The sequence below is a fragment of the Phaseolus vulgaris genome, chromosome 2 (assembly GCF_000499845.2).
Source record: "Phaseolus vulgaris cultivar G19833 chromosome 2, P. vulgaris v2.0, whole genome shotgun sequence".
Taxonomy (NCBI): Eukaryota; Viridiplantae; Streptophyta; class Magnoliopsida; order Fabales; family Fabaceae; genus Phaseolus; species Phaseolus vulgaris.
The window spans coordinates 8,746,189-8,760,014 of record NC_023758.2 but is presented as its reverse complement, the minus strand read 5'-3'; positions in this window follow the sequence as shown (position 1 = coordinate 8,760,014).

Here is a 13,826-nt window from a genome sequence, read left to right as displayed (position 1 = left end):
AAATGGTTTTGAAAAGCTTTTTAAAATGGTTTTAACAGTTTTAAAACAGTACACAAATAAATCTGTTTTATGGAGAAAGAATCTGTTTATTTCTTCTCTGTTAAAAGGCTTTTCTAAATTTCTGTTAAGGCACCAAGGGAAAGCTTAGTTCGTTATTTCAGTTAAGATGAGCTGGCTTGTGTGCTATACTTTAATCTGTTTTACTATGAAAGAACAGGTTTATTCCTTGGTGAGTTGAAAGGTTTTTCACAAGTTAGTTAGGGCTCCAAAGGTACCACTCAGACAGTTATTTCTGTTAAGCTGAGTTGACAGTTTTCACAAAATAAATCTGTTATGTTCAAAACTGAATCTGTTGTTTTCTTAACTGCTTTTCAACTGTTTTTTGAAAAGAAGTTAGAAACTGTTTTCTATATAAACAATAACTCTCTCACATGAATGAGCGCTGAGGAATTACGCTTTTGACAGAGATCAAACAATTTCCATGTGAGAAGAAGGATTGAAAGGTTTTTTGAAAGGTTTTCCAAAGAGATTTTCAAGTGTGCTTGTTCTAGGAAACCTTGAATCTTGGTGAAGGTGCTGGTGCAGTTTCTGCAGCAAATTGAACTACTGGTTTTGAGTTCTTGCATCTTCTTTTCAGGTGTAATCTTTCCTTTATTCTGTTTTGTAAAGGTGTATGTGTTAGTCACTCCTTGATAGGGTTTCTTGGAGTGCAAGGTGTGCTGAAATAGGGTTTTTCAGCATTGTGTGTGGTGTTCTTGTAGTGTTCAAGAACTGCTGGTTTTGTAAGTGATTGGCACTGTTTTTTAGTGAATTCCACCTTGGGGTAAGGTGAGACTGGATGTAGCTCTGTATGAGTGAACCAGTATAAAAACGTGTGTATCTTGCATTCTCATCCCTGCACTCTTTTCTGTTTTTGCTTAATTCTGTCAAGAACTAAATCTGTTCTTTTTAAATTGAATCTGTTAATTCTGGGTTAAGTGAAAACTGTTCTTCCTGATTTGTTGAAGTTTTTTGATCATACACAAGGTTGCTGCATATAATGGTTTAAGTGAATTGTGAACAAACTGATCATTCATTAAAACCTGAGAAAGGATCATACTTCTTGAAATCTTGTGTTGTGTAACTTTTGATTGATTTCTAAGCACAGCTGTATCCTTCATCCTCACAATATTAAGCTGATTTGGTTCTGTTATATTTCTTGTTGATCACAATTTTACAGTGAACAAAATTCAAATTGTGCCAATACTGCTCTGAAAAATCAATCTGTTTCATATAAAAACAATCTGTTCTTTTTGCCTCTGGAATACTGAAAAATTGTGTGTTCTTGCGAAAATTTTATAAGCTCAATTCACCCCTCCCCTCTTGAACTTAGACACGAATAGACCCAACAGAAAGGTGTTTTGCTTGCCCTTATTTTTCTGTTTTTGTCTTGAAGAAGAAGCCATGGTTGAACCATAATTTTTCTCTTGGTTTCAAATGATGAGAACAGAAAGTGGATAGCCAATGTGGGTAGCAGATATTCACACAGATTTATATAGAAATGAATGGGTTGATATGGCAGTTATGAGTGGATATGCATGAAGATTTTATGCTCTAAATTTGTGCAGAGAATCTTTGAAAATATGCAACAAATATTTAGGGTCACGATGCACACAACTCATACCTTCATTGAGCACCCAAACCATCAAATCGGTTACATAATCATGACCAAAACCGTCAAAGGTACAGAGGTTAATGCCCACTAGGTCAATCAAGCAGTCAAAGATCAAAATTTCTCTTTCCTAGTCATCAAAGCATATCAGTACAGAAAATAAACACATTCAATTACGAATAAACAGATTTAATTTTTCACTGCTAGGCACAATTGACATTTATAATTCCCAATTCATTAAGCAGAAAATTAAACCTATCTTTAGCCAATGGTTTTGTGAACAAATCAGCAAGTTGTAAATCTGTACCAATGAACTTAATCTCACATGTTCCATTTGAAATGTGTTCCCTTAGGAAATGATGCCTAATTTCAATGTGTTTGGTTCTTGAATGCATGACAGGATTTTTGGTTAAGTTGATTGCACTTGTGTTATCACACAGCAGAGGTATATGGTTAAGTAAGATACCAAAATCATTTAATTGATGTCTTAGCCATATAGTTTGAGCACAACAACTCCCTGCTGCAATGTATTCTACTTCAGCCGTGGAGAGAGCTACACAAGCCTGCTTTTTGCATTGCCATGAAATTAAGCTTGATCCAAGCAAGTGACAGGTTCCACTAGTGCTCTTCCTATCAATTTTGCAACCTGCAAAATCTGAATCAGAATATCCAATTAAGCTTAATGAAATGTTACCTGGATACCACAAGCCAACTTCTTTAGTTCCTTGCAAATACTTCAAAATCCTTTTGGCAGCATTGTAGTGTGATTCTTTAGGAGCAGATTGAAACCTTGCACACATGCACACTACAAACATTATGTCTGGCCTGCTGGCAGTGAGATACAGTAGTGATCCTATGAGTCCTCTGTATTTGGTTTCATCAACATCAATTCCAGCTTCATCATGATCTAGGTGACAGCTTGTTGAGAAGGGTGTGCTGATTGGTTTACACTTGTCCATTTCAAATTTCTTCAGCAGATCCTTGCAATACTTAGCTTGATTTAAGAAAATGTCATCCTTGAGTTGTTTGACCTGCAAGCCTAGAAAATATTTCAACTCACCCATCATTGACATTTCAAACTCACTCTTCATGACTTTCACGAAAGCTTCACACAATTCTCTATTGTTTGATCCAAAAATGATGTCATCCACATATACTTGTACTAGGATTGTGTCATCTCCTTTCTTCTTAATGAACAAGGTCTTATCAGATGTGCCTCTGTCATAGCCTTGTGAGGTGAGAAAATCACTTAGCCTCTCATACCATTGCCTAGGAGCTTGCTTGAGCCCATAAAGAGCCTTTTTGAGTTTGAACACATATTCTAGATGCTGATGGTCTTCAAAACCTGGTGGTTGTGAAACAAATACCTCTTCATTTATATAACCATTCAAGAAGGCACTCTTCACATCCATTTGAAATAGCTTGAACCCTTTGATGCAGGAGAAGGCAAGTAGCAATCTAACAGCTTCTAACCGAGCCACTGGTGCATAGGTCTCATCATAGTCTATCCCTTCTTCTTGATTGTACCCTTTAGCTACTAGCCTAGCCTTATTTCTGGTAATCACCCCGTGCTCATCCATTTTGTTTCTGAATACCCATTTTGTCTCAATTATATTCATCTCAGGTATTCTAGGAACAAGAGTCCAGACCTCATTAAGAGCAAATTGATTCAGTTCCTCTTGCATAGCTAAAATCCAGTTGCTGTCCTTGAGAGCTTCATTCAGATTCTTGGGTTCCACTTGAGATGCAAAGGCCATTGCTTCACAGAAGTTGTTCAAGGATTTCCTAGTTGATACTCCTTTCTTAATGTTCCCAATGACATTATCAAGGGTTAGGTCTCTAGGGGTTTTCCACTCTTTTGGCAAACCTGCAGGCACAGTAGATTCTTGCATAGAATGTGTATCAGCAGTATCAAAATGAATCGATTCATTTTGATTTAAAACAGATTTAAATTCATTACTGTCAAGATCATCAGCAACAGTTTTAGATATGTTATGATCAGTTTCATAAAAAACAACATGCATTGATTCTTCTACTATGAGCAATCTTTTATTGAAGACTCTATATGCATGACCATTCAAAGCATAACCAATATGCACACCTTCATCAGATTTAGCATCAAACTTACCAAGATTTTCTTTGCCATTATTCAATACAAAGCATTTACACCCAAAAACTCTAAGGTGGCTCACACTAGGTTTTCTGCCCTTATACAATTCATATGGGGTTTTCTTAAGAATTGGTCTAATTAAGGTTCTATTTAACACATAAGCTGCAGTATAGACTGCATCAGCCCAAAAATACTTAGAAAGCTTAGATTCATTTAACATAGTTCTAGCTAGTTCCTCTAATGATCTGTTTTTCCTTTCAACTACACCATTTTGTTGGGGTGTCCTAGGGGCTGAAAAGGTGTGTGATATCCCATGCTTCTCACAGAACCTCTCAAATCTAGCATTCTAAAACTCTCCCCCATGATCACTTCAAATTGATTTAATGCAGCAACCATTTTCATTTTGCAGAATCTTTGCTAATTTCTTAAAGGCAGTGTAAGCATCATGTTTATGTGCAAGAAATAAAGTCCATGTAAATCTAGAGTAATCATCCACAACATCTAAGGCATACAAATTTCCAGCCAAGCTAGCAACTCTAGATGGTCCAAATAAGTCCATATGCAGTACATCCAAAGGCTTTTTTGTAGAGACAATATCTTTTAAATTGAAAGAATATTTTATTTGTTTACCTTTCACACAAGCATCACAGAGCCTGTTATCCTGAAATTTGATGTTAGGTAAACCAGAAACTAAATCTTTAGATTTCAGTTTATTTAAGTGATTAGTGTGTATGTGAGCTAACCTCCTATGCCACAACCAAGACTCATCACTTCTAGACAACAAACACTCATTTGAAGAGTTAGTTTCCATGATATTCAAAAGATATATGTTATTCACTCTCTTACCAGTAAACAATACCTTACTAGATGAATCACTTGAGATTGTGCAGCCTTTTGACTCAAAGTTCACCTTGTATCCTTTGTCACAAGGTTGACTTATGCTGAGAAGGCTATGCTTGAGTCCTTCTACATAAAGCACATTCTCAATGGTTGTTGAGTTTCCTGTTCCAACAGTGCCTCTGCCCAAAATCCTTCCTCGGTTAATATCACCAGAGGTTACATGTCCTTCTGCTTTGAGCTTCAAGCTAGTGAATTTTGTAAGATCTCCAGTCATATGCTTGGAACAGCCATTGTCCAAGTACCACTGATTTTTCTTGCTGCCCATCTGCAAAACAGAATAAAAATGATACAAATGGTACCCTTTTCAGTATAGGGTCTAGCACAGATTAAAACTTTCTCTTTGGTAGCCATTTTGCTAAATTCTTAGGAACAAGATGCTTTCTAGCAATGCAAGACCTAGAGATATGACCAGATTTCATGCAGGAAAAACAGGTTACATGAGATGCCTTTTTGCCACTGTTAAAAGCTGAAAAACCTGATTTTGCTGGAACAAAAAAACTTGAAAGCTTTTTGACATTGGTTACATTTACAGGGGTATAACCAAGTCCATTTTTATTGAAAACAGCATTCTGTGAACCAAGAAGAGACTCAAGGTTCTCTCTTCCCTTGGTGAAATTGGAAAGGGTTTTTAGCAAATACTCCACTTGTTTTTCCAATTTTTTGCAGTTTTCACAGGTTTTAATAGAGGCATGCAAGCATGTTAGTTCAAGGCTTACCAAATCTGTTTTGGCCTTATGCAATTCTTCCTCAAGTGTTTTTACTTTAGGTGCAAGCACATTATTTACCTTTTGCAGCTTATTGCATATTACAACTAGCCTATTTGCTTCATCATGTGTTTCTTTGAAAGCAGCAAGCAATTGATCATAGTTATCTGAATCCACAGAGAAATCACTTACTGAATCAGAGATTGACTCCTCATCCTTCATCATGAAGCACAAATTGTTTTCCTCATCTTCTGTTGAAGAGCTGCTGGTTGAAGATACTTCATTTTCCTCCCATGAAATATAAGTTCTTCTTCCGTTGCTCCTTTCAACTCTCTTGCTGGCAGATTTTTCCTTTGCTTGATTGTCTGGACAATCCGTTTTGATGTGCCTTGTTTTGCCACAGCCAAAGCAAGTATATTTAGAGGAATTTGAATCATTGGGTTTAGGATACCTTTTTTTCTGCTGGTTTCTATCTCTGCTTTTCTTCTTCAGAAATTTGCTGAATCTTTTTGTAAGAAGACTGATTGTTTCATCATCTTCAGCATCTTCTTTTTCCTCCTTGATCTCATTCTGTTCACTTGCTTTCAGTGCAAGACCTTTGAGTTTTCTCTCTTCTGTTTCCTGCTCTTTGAGTCTCTTGAGCTCTAGCTCATGCTCCATTACCTTTCCAAAGAGTGCAGCAGTTCCCAGCTTTGACAGATCACGACTTTCAGATATGGTAGTCACCTTTGGCTGCCAGCTTCTGTCGAGGCACTTCAATATCTTTATGTTGAGTTCCTCTCTGTCAAATTCTTTTCCCAAACCAGTAAGGTGATTCACAATATGAGTGAACCTTTTCTGCACATCAGCAATGCTCTCCTCGGGTTGCATTTTAAACAATTCATATTCTTGGATGAGAGCATGTTTTCTTGACCTCTTCACATCTTCAGTACCCTCATGAGTGACTTCTAAGACTTCCCACATCTCCTTAGCTGACTTACATTGCGATATCCTGAAGAACTCATCCATTGTTAATGCAGAGGTTATGATGTTCTTGGCCACAAGATCATGTTCAGCCTTCCTCCTTTCGGTCTCATTCCATTCAGATCTTGGCTTTACCACTTCTTCATCCATAACAACCTGCATTGGCACATAGGGTCCATGGACAACAGCTTCCCAGATTAATGCATCAATAGATTCCATGAAAATTTGCATTCTAATTTTCCAAAACGCATAATTCATTCCATTGAACATAAGTGGTCTATTAACAGCAGATCCCTCAGCAAAAAGCACTTTAAACTCAGACTTTATTGCAAACAAACTTGATTAACATACAAGTCTTTGTTCGGCTGAGACTTCCGCGTCTGCGGATTCTCTAGTAGCTGCTCTAGCGTCTACTTCGTCGGGTGCTGAATCGGATGCTTTATCTGCGCGGTTTGAAACTCTTTGGAAAAGAAAATGCTTTGCCCAGGAATTCTAGGTTGAAAGCCCTCTCTGATACCAATTGTTGAGTTTAATAATGTCAAAGTTCAAGAGGGGGGGTGAATTGATCTTTTAAATCTTTCTTACAGAATCAGTATTTATCATAGTGTACAGAAAATAAATCGATTTATTTGAAATTGAACAGATTTATTTTGGCACTTTTTGTGTTTGAAAAACGTTTATACAGTCAAGTTGATCACAAGATTATGCAGATCGATTTTCCAAATTCACACACACTGATATAATGAAGAAAACAGTGAATCACAAAACAACAAGCTTCAATTTTAAGCAAGTGATTAAGGTTCAATTGATAGCTTGACAATTACTTGAGTAACCTATTACAATCAACCTGTTCCAGTGGCTTTTAACATATTATAGATGTTCTTCTCAAGATCAAACAGTTTTCCAGAAATTAAGAACAGTATGAACCGAGCCCAGAAAGAACAAATTTATTATTGATTGAACAGATTTATTTCTTGACAGTTTAACAGTTATGCAGAAATTTAAGTGCAGAGATTAAGGGAGAATGAACACAAGACAATTATACTGGTTCACTCAACTGAGCTACATCCAGTCTTCACCTAAACCAAGGTGAAATTCACTAAATCACAATTCAAACAAACACAAATCCCACTGTTCTTGAACCCTACAAGAACTTAGGTACACTTGCTGAAAAACCCTATTTCAGCACACACACTCTTCAAGGAACCCTATCAAGAAGAGTGTACAACCAAACTTTTACAAGAAAAGAAATGTGAAACGACTACACCTGATTGAGGATGCAGAAATCTACCTTAAACAGTAGAACAGATTGCTAGAATAGTAGCAACACCTCTCACCAAACTTTTGGAACCAAACAAGAACTAGCACTTTGTGATTTTCGAAATCTTTGAAGAACAGATGCTAATTCCTTGTAAATCCTCAATTCTCTGATGCAAAACTTGTTTTTACAATTGTATGATCGATTCTTAAACTCAGAAACAAGTTTTCATTTTATAGAAAACCAACTTATAACATATTTTTAAAAAACAGTTAAAGCTGTTATAAAATGAACAGATTGAAAATAAAATGAACAGATTTATTTCCAAAAGCAATTAGAGAATTTGTTATGTGAGGAGACTTAGTCAGCCATTCTGGTGCAGGGACAAAACTGAAAACCGTTTAAGATAGCCATGGCACCAGAGTAAAAAATAATCTATTCATTTACAGATGAACAAATTTATTTTTCAAAACGAAAACAGAGAAAGCTTAACTATTTAAAACACAGTCGTTTTGAAAGGTAGAAGACTTAGTCAAAATACTTTATGCACAAAATCTAATTTTCACAAGACTTAGCCAAGGCATCAGTTTAAAAATGAATCTGTTTATTTAGAAAAGAACAGATTTATTTTTATGCAGTAAACATGTTTTTTGTAAAACATGTGAAAAACAGTTTAAGAAACCTTATGCTTTTTCTTATCACATGGCCAGGGTAGGAGGTGAGTTACTCAGCAAAAAACCTACTCTTAAACAACCTCAAAACACTACCTAAGACACACTTAAAGCAAAAGGAAATATACATGAATTGTACATAGAAGTCTTCATCAAACACATGTCTTGAAGGGGCAACAACCATCTTCAACATAAACAAGAGGGGGGGAGGTGAATTGTTTTCACCAGATTTTCACAGAGTTTAGAAGTAAAGTGAAAAGTTATGAAAAATCAACCAATTGATTTTCTGTTCAACTCAATAAAATTTCTATTTTAAGGTTATGTCCAAAAAATCAACTTGTTGTTTTCACGAAATAACTGGTTTTTTATACCAACAGAATTTAAAACAAAGTTAAAACAATTTCTAAGAATAGAGATAGAGAGAATCACAAAAGATGTTTATACTGGTTAACTCTTAACCAAGAGCTACATCCAGTCCTCAGCTAACCACTGAGAATTCACTGTAATCAAATATAGATTACAAACCACACACCAAGAGTGGTGATCTTTAATCCCTCAAGAACACACACCACCTTTGGCAAACACCACAATTTTCATAAATACCTTTCTAAAACTGCCTTCCAAGAGAACACACATAAGTACAATGTTCAAGAAGAAGAGAATATAATACACCTGGATATACAAATCTTAAGTTCAGAAGAATACAAAACCCAATCCTATTTCACACACTTGAGATGATCCAAAGCTTTTGATTTCTTGAAAAATGTTTTAAGCAATCTAAACCCTAAACCCTAAACCATCTGATGTGATTCCACTAGCCATATAGAGAAAGGTTCTTGACCTTCTTAGGAATCACCTTGAGTTGGACATTATAGAGGCACTTTTCTTAGAGTTGGATCATTGTTCTAAGACAAGAACTCACCAAAAACTAGTACCAAATCCCAAACTCATTTGGATGAACCAATTTTAGTCAAATTGAACCGAACAAAAGAGTAAGAAAAGCAAAGGAACAAGATGAATGGACAGAATTATAAAACTGCCGAACCAAAATACTCATAAAAACAGCAAGAACACCAAACCAAACTCAAGAATACAAGCTAACAAAAACAAATGAAAGAGGAGAAAGGAAGGAGAGAATAAATGCTCATGAAGATGAAGATGGAAGGAGGATGGATGATCTCGCCACTAGAAGTGTGGAATGCTCCTAGATGAGAGTGATGCCGCCACTTGAGGACTCCATTGATCCATCAAGATAAGACTAGAGAAGAAGGCTCAAAGCTCTCCAAAGTTCACTCAAAATTTGAGTAGAGTTTTCTTAGATTAATTCCAATCTGAATTTTACAAAGAAGGCACCTCTATTTATAGCCTAAGGTGCTGAAAAACAAAGCTAAGAGAATTCAAAATTCCCTCCTAATCCTATTCAAAATCGGCGCCTAAACCATGCATGAGGAAGGTGTGACTCTTTCCTTCACTTTGGCACCTCCTATTCTACTCCTACACCTATCTACTAATACACCCCCCCCCCCTAAAGCTCCTAACTAAAGCCTAAAAGATGCTATACAAAAGAGGTTTCTAAAGTTTCCCTCTAAGCACCTTCACCTAAAGAAATTACAAAAAGAGAAAATAAATGTCCCCTAGCTCCCAAAGCTTTGAACATGATTCTTGTAATCCTTTGAGGTGGACTTTGACCTCCATGGGCGTCTTCTATTTGTGCCTCCACCTCCTCTTGATCTTGTTGATTGGTCTCCATGTCCTCTTGAGCTTGATCTCCATCATACTCCCCGAGTTGGAGAGAATTCGACCACGAATTCTGGAGACCTACAGAAAAAGGAGTTAGATCGCTGACATTAAAAGTATGACTACCTAAGAATATATCAGGCATATCTAACTCATAAGCATTGTCATTAATCCTCTTGAGGACTTGGAAAGGTCCATCCCCTCGAGGCATTAGTTTGGACTTCCTTTGAGTAGGAAAACGATCCTTCCTCAAGTGAAGCCAAACCCAATCGCCCTCATCAAACAACAATGCTTTTCTCCTTTTATTGGCAAGTTCAGCATACTTGCCAACCTTCTTCTCAATTCTCTTCTTGATGTCTTTATGCAAAGTTTTCACAAAAGAAGCCTTTTCATCTCCATCTTTGCACAAGACATCTCCAAGAAGGGGAATAGGAAGAAGATCAAGAGGTGTTAGGGGATTAAACCCATAGACCACCTCAAAAGGAGAATGAGAGGTGGTAGAATTTACTACACGATTATATGCAAACTCAACATGGGGTAGTAAATTCTCCCACACTCTAGGATTCCCCGAAATAAAACATCTCAATAGTTGTCCTAAAGTTCTATTCACCACCTCGGTTTGACCATCAGTTTGTGGGTGGCAAGTGGTAGAGAATAAAAGCTTAGTCCCAAGCTTGCCCCACAAGGTCTTCCAAAAGTGACTCAAGAATTTAGGATCTCTATCGGACACTATAGACCTAGGAATCCCATGTAAGCGAACCACTTCTTGGAAGAAGAGGTTTGCAATGTGGCATGCATCATCCACTTTGTGGCAAGGAATAAAGTGAGCCATCTTTGAAAAACGATCCACTACCACAAAAATGGAGTCCTTTCCCTTTGATGTCTTGGGTAAGCCTAAGATGAAATCCATAGATATATCTACCCAAGGCATTGAAGGGATAGGAAGAGGAGTATATAGACCATGGGGATGCATTTTAGATTTAGCTTTGCAACAAGCTATGCGTTTATCACACAAACTATGAACATGTTTATGCATATGAGGCCAAAAGAAATGTTCATGCAACACATCCAAAGTTTTAGCAACCCCAAAATGTCCCATTAAACCCCCCTCATGAGCTTCTCTAACAAGAGATAATCTAATAGAGCATTGGGGAACACAAAAACGTTTTCCCTTAAAAAGAAAGCCATCTTGAATAAAAAAATCTTTGTGTCCTCCCTTAAGACACTCTTGATAGAGGAGAGAAAAATCAAGGTCATCATGATAAAGTTCCTTAATGTGATCAAAACCAAGATATTGAGAGTTTAAAAGATTTAGCAAGGTGTATCTTCTAGAAAGAGCATCCGCCACAATATTTATTTTGCCTTGCTTGTGTTTGATCACATAAGGAAATTGCTCAATGAATTCCACCCACTTAGCATGCCTCTTGTTAAGTTTGTTTTGGCTTTTCAAATATTTAAGAGATTCATGATCACTATGTATCACAAACTCTTTAGGAAAAAGATAGTGTTGCCAAGTAAACAAAGCCCTAACAAGTGCATATAATTCCTTATCATAGGTGGAATAGTTGAGATGACTTCCCTTCAATTTCTCACTAAAATAGGCTATGGAGTGGCCCTCTTGAAGGAGAACAGCCTCAATACCTATGCTTGAAGCATCACACTCAATCTCAAATGTCTTAGTGAAATTAGGAAGGGCCAAGATGGGAGCATTAGTCAATTTTTCTTTCAAAGTGTCAAAAGCATTTTGTTGTGCTTCTCCCCAATGAAAGACCACATCCTTTTTCACTATGTCATTGAGTGGTGCGGCAATGGTACCAAAGTTTGGGACAAATCTTCTATAGAAAGAAGCAAGTCCATGAAAACTTCGGACCTCATTCAAAGATTTCGGTGTAGGCCAATTTTGAATGGCCACCACCTTTGTTTTGTCCACATGGACCCCTTTACAACTCACAACAAACCCTAGGAATTCTATATGATTAAGAGCAAACATACATTTAGCAAGGTTAGCATACAAATGTTCCTTCCTAAGGGTTTCTAAAACTTGCCTAACATGCAACCTATGGTCATTCAAAGATAAGCTATAAATGAGAATGTCATCAAAGTAAACCACAACAAACTTACCAATGAAAGGTCTAAGAACATGATGCATGAGGCGCATGAAGGTACTTGGTGAATTAGTTAAACCAAAAGGCATAACTAACCACTCATATAAACCAAAGTTGGTCTTAAAAGCCGTCTTCCATTCATCACCCGGTTTGATACGGATTTGATTGTAGCCGCTTTTAAGATCAATCTTTGAAAAGATTTTAGAACCATGTAATTCATCCAACAAATCATCTAGTCTAGGTATGGGATGCCTATACTTAATGGTTATGTTATTTATGGCCCTACAATCCGAACACATTCGCCATGTGCCATCCTTTTTTGGCACTAAGATGATAGGCATAGCACAAGGACTCATGCTATCTTGCACCCACCCTTTCTCAATCAAAGCCTCAACTTGTTGGCGAATTTCCTTGGTTTCACTTGGATTGGTCCTATATGCTAGACGGTTTGGTAAAGAAGAGCCCGGTATCAAATCAATTTGGTGCTCAATCCCTCTCAAAGGTGGAAGTCCATTTGGAGGATCTTGAAACACATCTTGGAACTCTTCTACCAAATTTTCCAAGCAATGAGGACTATCAACAAGTGATTCTACTCTAAGAGTTCTAGGGATGGCTAAGAAAAGAGGATGATGAGCCACTATTTCCCTTTCAATGTCACACCTAGACACAAGGAGTGTAGGCTTAGAACTCTTATCTTTTTTATCTTTTTTATCTTTTTTACTCTCCCTCTTTTTTTTCATGATAACTTGGTCCTCATGGACTTCTCTTAGAGAGAGAGATTTTAAAGTAACCTTGTGACCATGGAATTCAAAAGATCGTTTGTTGGTAAAGCCATCATGTAAAACTTTTCTATCAAATTGCCAAGGCCTTCCCAAAAGAACATGAGTGGCTTCCATGGGCACAACATCACATAATACCTCATCTTTGTATTTTCCAATGGAGAAATGGATGAGGACTTGTTTATTAACAATTATTTCTCCTACTTCACTAAGCCATTGTAATTTGTAGGGCTTTGTATGAGAGATAGTAGGCAATCCAAGCTTATCTACTACTCTTGTACTAGCCACATTTGCACAACTACCCCCATCCACTATCAAGGAACAAATGTTGTTTTGAATAAGACATCTTGTATGGAAAATATTTTCCCTTTGACTTTCATCAAAAGGTTGTGAAACTTGTCCAAGAAGTCTTCTCACAACTAACAAGTCCCCTTCAAGTGGACATTCGCTCTCTTCCTCACTAGATGCATGAGAATGTAATGAATGCTTAGGAGAATCCGAATCATGCTCACTAGCTACAATGCCCTCATGCATGTACATACTTCGTTTGGAAGGACAATTTGCAGCAATATGACCATAACCCATACATTTAAAGCATTTAGTATTAGACGTTCTAGTGGGAGATTTAGGCCTAGAAGTAGATGGCTTAGATTCCTTGGGTTTGAAAGAAGAATCTTTGGAAGGATGTTTAGAAAAAGAAGTTTTGTTTCTCCAAGACTTGGAGTAGTATCCATCATTGGAAGCATTTTTAAAGAGTTTTTCTTAGCAAGTTGGGCTTCCACCTTCATTGCAAGATGAACTAAAGAGCCCAATGATGAATACTCTTGTAACTCAACAATGTCTTGAATATCCTTCCTAAGACCACTCACAAACCTAGCAACCATGGCTTCTTCACTTTCTTCTAATTCAATTTTAAGCACAAGCGTCTCAAGCTCCTTATAATATTCA